General features: G+C 38.6%; 1 non-coding gene across 1 annotated transcript; it reads right to left on the bottom strand.

Annotated features, from left to right (window-relative positions):
- Positions 1–4,927: 4,927 nt before the first annotated feature.
- Positions 4,928–5,045, bottom strand: LOC145394617 (5S ribosomal RNA). Its single transcript, XR_013896473.1, has one exon. It is a non-coding gene; the product is annotated as a 5S ribosomal RNA (ribosomal RNA).
- Between the last annotated feature and the right edge of the window lie 4,746 nt (positions 5,046–9,791).

Here is a 9,791-nt window from a genome sequence, read left to right as displayed (position 1 = left end):
AAATAAAAGACACACAGGCTGGTTTCAATAAAGGAGGAAAGATTGAAGATAACTTTTCATACTACAATAGTGTGTAGAGGAAAGTTTTCAAAGAAAAGAACCACTGATGGTAACTCCCATAGATTTTAGTAAGGCCTATGACTCTGTAAAAAGGGATAAACTGATAGAAGTATTAATAGAATACAAAGCACACCCTAACTTTATAGATACTGTATCAGACATATATAAAAATGATAAAACAAATATCAGCTTGGAAAATATACAGACAAATACAAATACCTGTAAGCAGTGGAATCAGACAGGGCTGCACTGGATCAACAACACTTTTCAAATTAATAACATATCAAATAATAAAAGAATTGGAAGAGATAGGAACAGGTTTTAAGAATGATGCATGTAACATCAATATCTTATTTTTTGCAGATGATGGCCGACAGTTATCAAAATCAGTAGAAGAGGCAGCTATCCATCCATCCATTGCCAGACGCCATGTATCCCAAACGGGGTGGTCAAGGGCTTAGAGTTAATTGTTTTACAGGAAGGGGCACTAATCCTCCACCAACCCCACTTGACACGTAGGGATGCCAACAGCATCTGGTGTTCCCTGGCGGTCACCCATCCAAGTACTAACCAGACTCAACGTTGCTTAACAACATAAAAATACTTACAGAAATAAGCAACAAATTTGGCCTAGAAATTAATAAAGACAAAAGTAGTATCACCATATACAATCTGCAAAACCAACCAAACAGCATAGAAGGAATAAAGGTGACATAATATTAAATATCTTGGAATAATGCTAGCAAACAAGAGAAATATTTTTAAAATGCAGAGAAGAATTATGATTGAGACTGCACAAAAAATGGCAAACGTATCGCCAGTTCAGTAATTGCATAAAGCTGCCACAAAGTACTGATTGGTAAGACTTACTGGGAGAGCCTAGCAGTACCCTCTATTATATATGGAACTAATGTCATGATGATAACAGAGACGGAAATAAAGAAACTACAGCAGATTGAAAATGGAGTGTACAGAAAAATACTAGGGGTGGGAAAATATGCACCCAGCTGCACTTTAAGAGGAGAAATAGGAGCCTCTTCTATGAAGGCCAGAATCATAAAGGGAAAACTGATGTATCTAAAAGGCATCGAAGGAAAAAATCAACTACTGAAAGATATAGCAAGAGATTTGATGATTAAAGAAGACAATCAATGGGTGAAAGTGATGAGAAGTTATCTGGAAAAAATTAACCTAAGATATATGGACTTAGTAGAAATTTAAAAAGATACCCTGAAGAAAAGAGTGAAAGCATGGGACACATCTGAATGGGAAAAACAAGTACAGTACAGAATAAAACTTTGGTAATATATGAGAAATGGAAAAAATCAGTTAAAGACCTCATATATGACAATGAACCAGCATCTGTTATTTTATATAAAGCAAGAACAAATACCCTACCCTTAAATGATAGGAAAAGACACAAGTGAGAGTACATCTTGTAATACATGTTGGGCAGAAAATGAAGATCTGAGACATTTCATCCTGGAATGCCCAGAATATTTAGAATTCAGAGTAACGGCAAGAGAACTGCAACAGCCTTATGAAGAAAATGAAAATGATATACCGGTAGTGGGAAAATTTTTATTTGAAAGGAGTAGAATGGAAGAAAAGAAAGAACTATTACATAAATTTTGGAAAAAAAAAGAAAGGAAATTAAAGGAACCCACTAACCTACAAGAAGAATAGCAAAGAAATACAACATACAACAAAACAATAAAGGATGAGGAAATCAAAACATACAGGAAATAACTGGAAGGTTATTTATTTATTTATTTATTTATTTATTTTTTTTAGGAGGTACCGATGAAAAGGTGATACCTTCGCAAATTTCATCCATCCATCCATACGGAGTGCCAGCAACAGAGTCCCCAGCAGATAGTTGCAGGCTCCTGAGAGCCCCGGCCCCTGCTATATGACAACTCGATCCTCCCTCTCTATTGCCTACAGTGGGCCACCTTTCCTGGTTTGCTGGGATATTTCTGGCACATCTTAATATTCATACAGGCTATAAATCAATGTAATATAAATATTAGGACAACGTAATTACATAACATTACTACTTAGAAAACGTAGCAGAAACATTCAGACAACGTTTCAGGATAATGTTGCTACATGGTTGCGAGTAAATGTTTTTATAACGTTGTTACAACTAACATAACTTTTAGACAACTTTTCCACAATGTCGTACATACGTTGTGTGTTTGCTGGGTACTACCTTGCCTTCAACTGTCAGAATGTGCCATATTAAAGTGTTTTCTTCACTTGATGTAAAGAATGCTTCAGGAGGCATACCGGTACTGTTAAACAGATATCATCGTGACGTCATCATCAGGTACTTCCAATAAAAACGTTTTTGTTTTCTTTTTAATCAGAGCCCTTGCCCCTCAAATTGTCTGTGCATGCACTCAGCAGGATTACTGCACTTACAGTGTAATCAAACTGTGTTTTACTGTAGCTGAAAAGAAAACTGAAACATACCAGTGAGTGGGCAGTACAGTACTGTACCCCAGAACACGGGCACCTTCGGTCCATGGTCCAGAGAGAGGAAAAAAAGAAAATTGTGATGAAAAATACTCCATTTGGTTTGACCAGCATAACATCCTTCACTTTCTTCGATAATTTTTTGCACAAATTTTTTCTTACAACTGTGATAATGTTAAAAGATATACATTTAAAACTGATGTTAAATTGAAGTACGGGTCTGAAGAGATCGTATGTAGTAAACTTATCATTACCACTCAGATTTAAGTTGTGTTTTATGTACCCTCAGAGCTTGTCACTCTTGTAATGTGTTCATTATTCAAGCTTAGCTCTTAACAGTGCCTTACTTTAGTTTCAAGTTTGAATTAAGCTTATCTTACTTTTATGAAAGTCTCTTTCCACACCATTATGTAGTTTTGTCTGTGGTTTGTATCTAAATGAATTTTAAATTTATATTTCAACAAAAGAGCCAACTTTAAATGTTAATATTAGTGCGACATGGTTGCCTGTGGCCAAGGGAGCACAGTCTTTTCCAAATAATCTATTACCCAATGTGCCTTAATCGAGTTTAATTTGGGTAATGTCCATATACAGTATGGGCCAAGTCTTTTGCATAATGAACCTTCACAGCAATCATCAGTTGCTTATACAAGTCTCTGTCCTCGAGTCTCAAGTGTCGTGTCTCGCTCACCAAGTTCCAAAGCAGCCACAAGCTTCTTGCCACGTTGTAGGTCAAGTCTTAAGTCTTGTGTCAAACTGCAACTCTTTTCAGATCTCTTTTAGAAGACTGTCTCTTGCCTTGACAAACATTTAATAAAGCTGTCAATCCCATTTGCAAGTTTCATGAACATTTTCAAGAATCACCATAATGACTGCATCCGTCGTAATGGTGAAGGTGACCATTAAACCCAGAACAACATACTGTACTTATATACTGGCACTGAAATTGGTTTGTCAGGGAAGAGCTTAACTTCGTTTATGTAAAAATCTTGAACCATAGCAGGGTTTTTTTTTTTTTTTTTTTTTTTTTTTTTTGTGCATAATTTATGTGTACCAAATCTCAAATATATATGCATCCTAGAATGTTTAAGTTGCCTATATGCTACTGTACTGAGTACAATAGAATGTTAAATATACAATAGATTCTTTCTATGTAAATATTTGCACCATTGTTGAAAGGTCTACTACAATAGCATTGTTTATAATTGTTATCTGTTTCTCACTAAATTCAACCTACTGAATAAAAAAAATATATGAGTCATCCACACTTATTACAAAAATGTAATATTTTAACAGTAAGATTGAGATTTTTTTTGTTTTGTTTATTACCTTCAGGTGGTTGTACACTCATAGCTCAGGAAGCCATCTGCCACGTTGGGCAGTAACTATATAACCAGCTGGATGCCTGATGGTCCGGTGTATTAAAGAGCTCAACCAGATGATGTACGAGTGTGATTAATCCCTCAAAGCCCTCTTCCCAGCTCTCTACACATAAAACTTGGCTAGATGAAGAAGTTGTTTAAGTTTTATCAGTCATAAGATGGAGTCACTTAAACCTTTTCCGAACACTACAGTAATAGGCATTAAAAAAAAAAAAAGCAACTTTTTACGCAAAAATATTTATTGCAGAGTAGAAGAATAATGATTAATGATTAACTTTTTAAACATGAAAACGAAACCAATTACAGTAATATTACTACACATTATTTTCATCCATATACGGACGAGCAGTCAATTTAAATACATTTTAACCAGTAAATACGGTGATCTATCTATCTATTGCCAGACGCCTTAATCCCGTAAGGGGTGGCCATTTGACTTTGAGTTGTTTTACGGGGAGGGGCACTAACCCTCCACCAACCCATTTGCTGACACGTAGGGAGCACGTATGAGTTGGTTATATGGTTACCACCCAGCGTTGTAAATGGTTTCTTGGCTTACAGGAAACCATTTGGCATGTCACTCAATGTAAAGCCACCTGTAAAGGAAAGAAAAACAATAAGTGACAAGAGAGATGGGAGAAATAGGAAGAGAGGACGACAGGCACAGAAAAAGAATGATAAAAGCTAAGGAAGTAGGCAGCACTACATCAAGTGAGTGGATGATGGTCGCCACCACCTACCACCAAATACGGTGATATATATATATATATTCCAGAAAAAGAAAAGAGAACATACCACTAGATAATCTCTTAGTAACGGGAGTTAATGCAGGTTCTATCCCTCAAAAAAAAAAAAAAAAAAATGAATAGTCTAGAGACAAGAATGTTTCATTCATTCATTGCCAGACGCCATGTATCCCAAATGGGGTGGCCAAGGGCTTAGAGTTAATTGTTTTACAGGGAGGGGCACTAATCCTCCACCAACCCCACTTGACACGTAGGGATGCCAACAGCATCTGGTGTTCCCAGGCGGTCACCCATCCAAGTACTAACCAGACCCAACGTTGCTTAACTTCGCTGATCGGATGGGAAGCGGTGTACTCAACGTGGTATGGCCAGAATGTAATTCACAATAAAATGTTTTGGTACTGGAGTTAAAAAACCTTGTATTATTTTTTACCTATTGAGAAACTTTGAACTCTCATATATATAATATATACTGTTCTTTGCAGATGATACTGTGTTGTTGAGTGAAGACAAAGGGGAGCTGCAAGGCTTGGTGGATGAGTTTGAGAGAGTGTGTAAGAAACGGAATCTAAAGGTGAATGTAGGGAAGAGTAAAGTGACGGTCTTTGAGAGAGGTGGAGTCAGTGAATGTACAGCGAGGTTGGATGGTGAGGAATTGGAAAATGTGAGTACGTTTAAGTACCTGGGTAGTGTGATGAGTAAGGATGGAGGTTTGGAGGGTGAAGTGCTTGAAAGGGTACAGCAGGGAAGAAAGGTTGCTGGTTCTTTGAAAGCAGTGATAAGAAACAGGGAAGTGAGCATGGAAGTGAAAAAGTTACTACATGAGAGTATTGTAATACCAACTCTAACGTATGGAAGTGAAGCTTGGACGTTGGAAGGACACAAGTCAAGAGTGAGAGCCGTGGAAATGAGTTATTTAAGAGGAGCCTGTGGAGTCACATGGAGAGACAGGCTGACGAATGAGGATATAAAGGAGCGTTGTGGTGTTGATGTGGATGTGATAGGAAGCGTTATGAGGAACACACTGAGGTGGTTTGACCATGTGGAGAGGATGGAGGGTGAAAGACTGACGAAGAGAGTGTATATGAGTGAGGTGGAGGGGGGAAGAGGGAGGGGGAGGCCGAGGATGAGATGGAGGGATGGGGTGGAGAGGTATATGAGAGAGGGGGGTGTGAGTTGGGAGCAGGGGAGTGAAATGGCGGGGGACAGGGCGACTTGGAGGCGATTTGTTTGTGGCCACCCCAAACGGGATTGAGGCGTCTGGCAATAGATAGATAGATATATATAGAGAAACTGGCTGCTTAGGAGTGCCTTATTAGTGGTGGGTTTAGCAAAGTCTCTGTCCAGCCCCACCAGTTGGAAAAAATTCTCCCAAGCCAAATAAAATGAACTGATGTTAGCATTACAGTTATGGTTAAAAAAAAAAAAAAAAAAGTCACCTTCCTCAAGGGGTCAAGGAAGTAGCACAGAATGCCAACATCTTGGTGTGATAGTGTTGTTTGACCTTTAACTTAGCAGTGCTTGTACACGGTGTCCCAGGGCTGGACATATTCGAGTTAGGTGATTCCTGAGGTCATTCTAAAACATGAATGTTCCATGAATATTACATCAGATTCGCAATGGTTATGGAGTAAGGGGAACTTAGTGGGTTATGGAGTAAGGGACACAATGGGTTATGGAGTAAGGGGCACTTAATGGATTATGGAGTAAGGGGCACTTAATGAGTTATGCAGTAAGGGGCACTTAATGGGTTATGCAGTAAGAGGCACTTAATGGGCTATGGAGTAAGGGGGACTTAATGGGGTATGGAGTAAGGGGCACTTAATGGGGTATGGAGTAAGGGGCACTTAATGGGGTATGGAGTAAGGGGCACTTAATGGGTTATGGAGTAAGGGGCACTTAATGGGTTATGGAGTAAGGGGCACTTAATGCAATTGGTGAGAAAGGGGAAGATTATTGGGTACATTTTCATCCGGTATTTCCATCGACTTTACTCTTAACTGCAGTTTTTACTGATGATGGCCTACACAACATAAAAAAAGTGCTGTCTAACCAAAAAAAAGAACCACTGAAGTGAAAGGGTACCTGTGATGGAAATATATAATTTTCTCATTACCCTCATTCAAATTTAAATGCCCCTTCCCCATAAACGTTATGAATCCGACATTCTGCTCATTGAACATAAATGTCTTGGAGTGACCCCATGAATTACCTCCTGAAAATAGTAAGTCAGCTCTGGGGACACCCTAATGATTATACATGATGATCTACAAGGCAAAAATCGAACACAGTTGGCTTCAGTTCATCCTTACAGAATATCGATTTGGCAACATCTCCAAAATGGATCTACTGAAATAGTTCTTGGAACTGTGAATAACTATAATGACACTAAATAATAAATAAGATTACAATTGTTGCAAACAAAAGCTAAATCACACTTGACTGAATATTACTAAATACACATAAAAGTATTATATATAAAAAAATGCTGTTCCAAGGCTTAGCATACATTTTTATACTTATCTAAATATCACTATTTGCTTTTAAAAATTATGATACTAATTTCAGTTTAAAGAACAAATCAAAGCAGGGTGTAGCGGCAGATTTTTAGGTATGGGAGATCCTACATTACTGAGTAATTTTGGATCTACCATTAGAGTAGTAGCAATCAGTGTGACAGTTAATGAGTGGAAAAAAGAAATACTGTAGGCTATACAGTACAGTCTACAGAAAGCGTAACGTCTGCCTCACAATTGGAGCACACAGACATCAATAAAGTATTTTCAGAAATTTTCGGAAAAATCTTTGCTGATCATTTCAAAGTGCTAACATGAAAGATGCCTGTTCTAAGTATCAAACTTAATCTTTATGCACAGACATGAAAATAGGGAATAATCTAATAAGAGTTGCAAGCAATAACGTGAACTAAAACTATTAACACTTCACCAATTTTCTGTACAGGTCTCCCTCGTTTTACGATTGATATGCATTCCTAGAAAGGCAATCGTAAAGCGAAATTAAGGTTTAATGGGAAAAATAGGGATGTGTTCCTGGACTCGTGTATAAGGAACCGAAGACCCATACAAGTGATCTAATATGCAATAATAATGATGATGTTTTATGTATTGTAGGGCATCTGAATCACATATGTATGTACATTTGCAAACATAAAGACGTGAAATAGCAAAAACAACACGAAATACAGGTGTACTGTACTGTACTGTTATGTACCCTCCTACTGTACTGTAGCTCCGTCCACCCTTGGTCGGTCCCCCCCGAGGCTGGAGGACGTAATGCCTTAAGTCTCCTCCGAGGCTAGGAGACATCCTGGGCCAAAGCCCATCACTTGTCAACACAAAGAGGTGGAGAGGGAGAAAGCAGGGGTGCTGGAGGTTTGGATGGCAGGGGTGGATGACTCAGGAGAATGAGAGGTGGTGGAGGTTTGGGTGGCAGGGCTGGATGACTCAGTGGTAGCAGATGCAGATGGACTAGCAGTGGGTTTGAAGAAGCTGGAAATTGTTGTTTGCTTTGCCAGCCTCCTCCTGGCCTCGCGGGATTTCCACATGGCCAATCGTAAATGAGAGGGAGCTCAATCGTAAAATGAACACTTTGTACTAAAGAAGAAGGATCGTAAATGCGAAATATCGTAAAACGAGGGAGACCTGTATCTTGCACATAACAATAATTATTCTCCGGCTGAGTACATGAAGGATCACTTTTTAAAAAATCTGAACAAGCAAAAGAATGTTATTTTAATAAGAGGAGTACAGCTCAAAGCCTCTCCCATGAATGAAGAGACTGGCTCTTTTATCACTGAAAAGTACTGTTACGTCACTTGAAATGGTGTTTCATGAGTCAAACTCAAAATTGACAGTTTTGGACATTGGCCCTTCTTGCACTCAGCCAGAGAATTATACTGCACACTAAATTGCTTGACGTTCCTCGTGTCAAAACCACCCCTCCCCTCACAGGATGTGGCATTGGTCAACATCTTAAAATACACTGGGAACCTGCACCACTGAAGACCGCCACCACCGTGTTGTATGTTGTTGTATTGTTTTCCCAGGTTCGACAGGAACACACACACTATTTTAGTTGCTTCGGTTCGCCGGCTGATTGAGCAATTCATAATAGTTCACAGCTGGCCTGGTTGGGCTGTTGTTCGGGCTGTTGTTGGGACTGCTGCTGCTGCTGGAGCTGCTGGCGGTTCTGTTATGTCTGCTGCCATCTGCAACAGAAATTTAAATGTTTTCCCAATTTGGAAAAAAAAAAAAAATGATGCCATGCAAAGGTGGAATTCAAGTCAGCTCACACAAGCACAGCAGAAGAGAATAATAATATTATGCTAAAGGAATACAGAAAAAGGCCTCGGCTTTGATTCTAACATTTATGAATACTAACGAACACAGTAATGGATGTAGTGTGGCTCTTAATATACGGGTATTTGAGGACATAGACAATGCAGTGTAGCATTGGGCAGAAATTAACGAAGATGGGTACAAAGAAGTGTGGGAAATGCAACAAAAGGACGATATTTGTGGTATGTGTGAGGAAAGTGTGCAAGACAGTTAAAATGGATTAAAACGTGACCTATGCCGAGTATGGTACCACATCAGACGTGACAAGGTAAAAGTAAAAATACAGTATTTAAGGCTTCTCAGAAATTTAAAGAGAAAATATCAGTTGTAGCATTTGAGAACGAAGAAAAAACTTAGAAAATAAAGCTTTCATTTTTATTTCTACACAGAATATGAGATAGAACGGAACTAGAAAATTAAATAGCAATCCTACGTAAAAAATATTAAGGAATTCCTTGGAAGCTTTTCGCTCCGTAGGGATGATACTGCAGTTACAAAATAAACTGTAGCATATACAGATTATGTACAAATTTTGGAGGCAAAGAGAAAGGAATGTTAGAAATTAGGTAAATCATGGAAGAACATTGGGGTCCGCCATTGTAGAGGCCTATTTCCCTGGACTTAAGAGTATATCTGAGCTGATCTGATTCACATATATCCCCTCTCACATCAGCATATATCCACACACACACCCACATATTGTACATACATAACACACACACATACATACATTCATACATACGTATGTACGTACACACAACTAG

The sequence above is a fragment of the Coenobita brevimanus genome, chromosome 27 (genome assembly GCF_032717465.1).
Source record: "Coenobita brevimanus isolate Jiangsu-jjx chromosome 27, ASM3271746v2, whole genome shotgun sequence".
NCBI lineage: Eukaryota > Metazoa > Arthropoda > Malacostraca > Decapoda > Coenobitidae > Coenobita > Coenobita brevimanus.
Note: the sequence above shows the minus strand (reverse complement) of the source record. Positions and strands in the feature narration are given on the sequence as shown.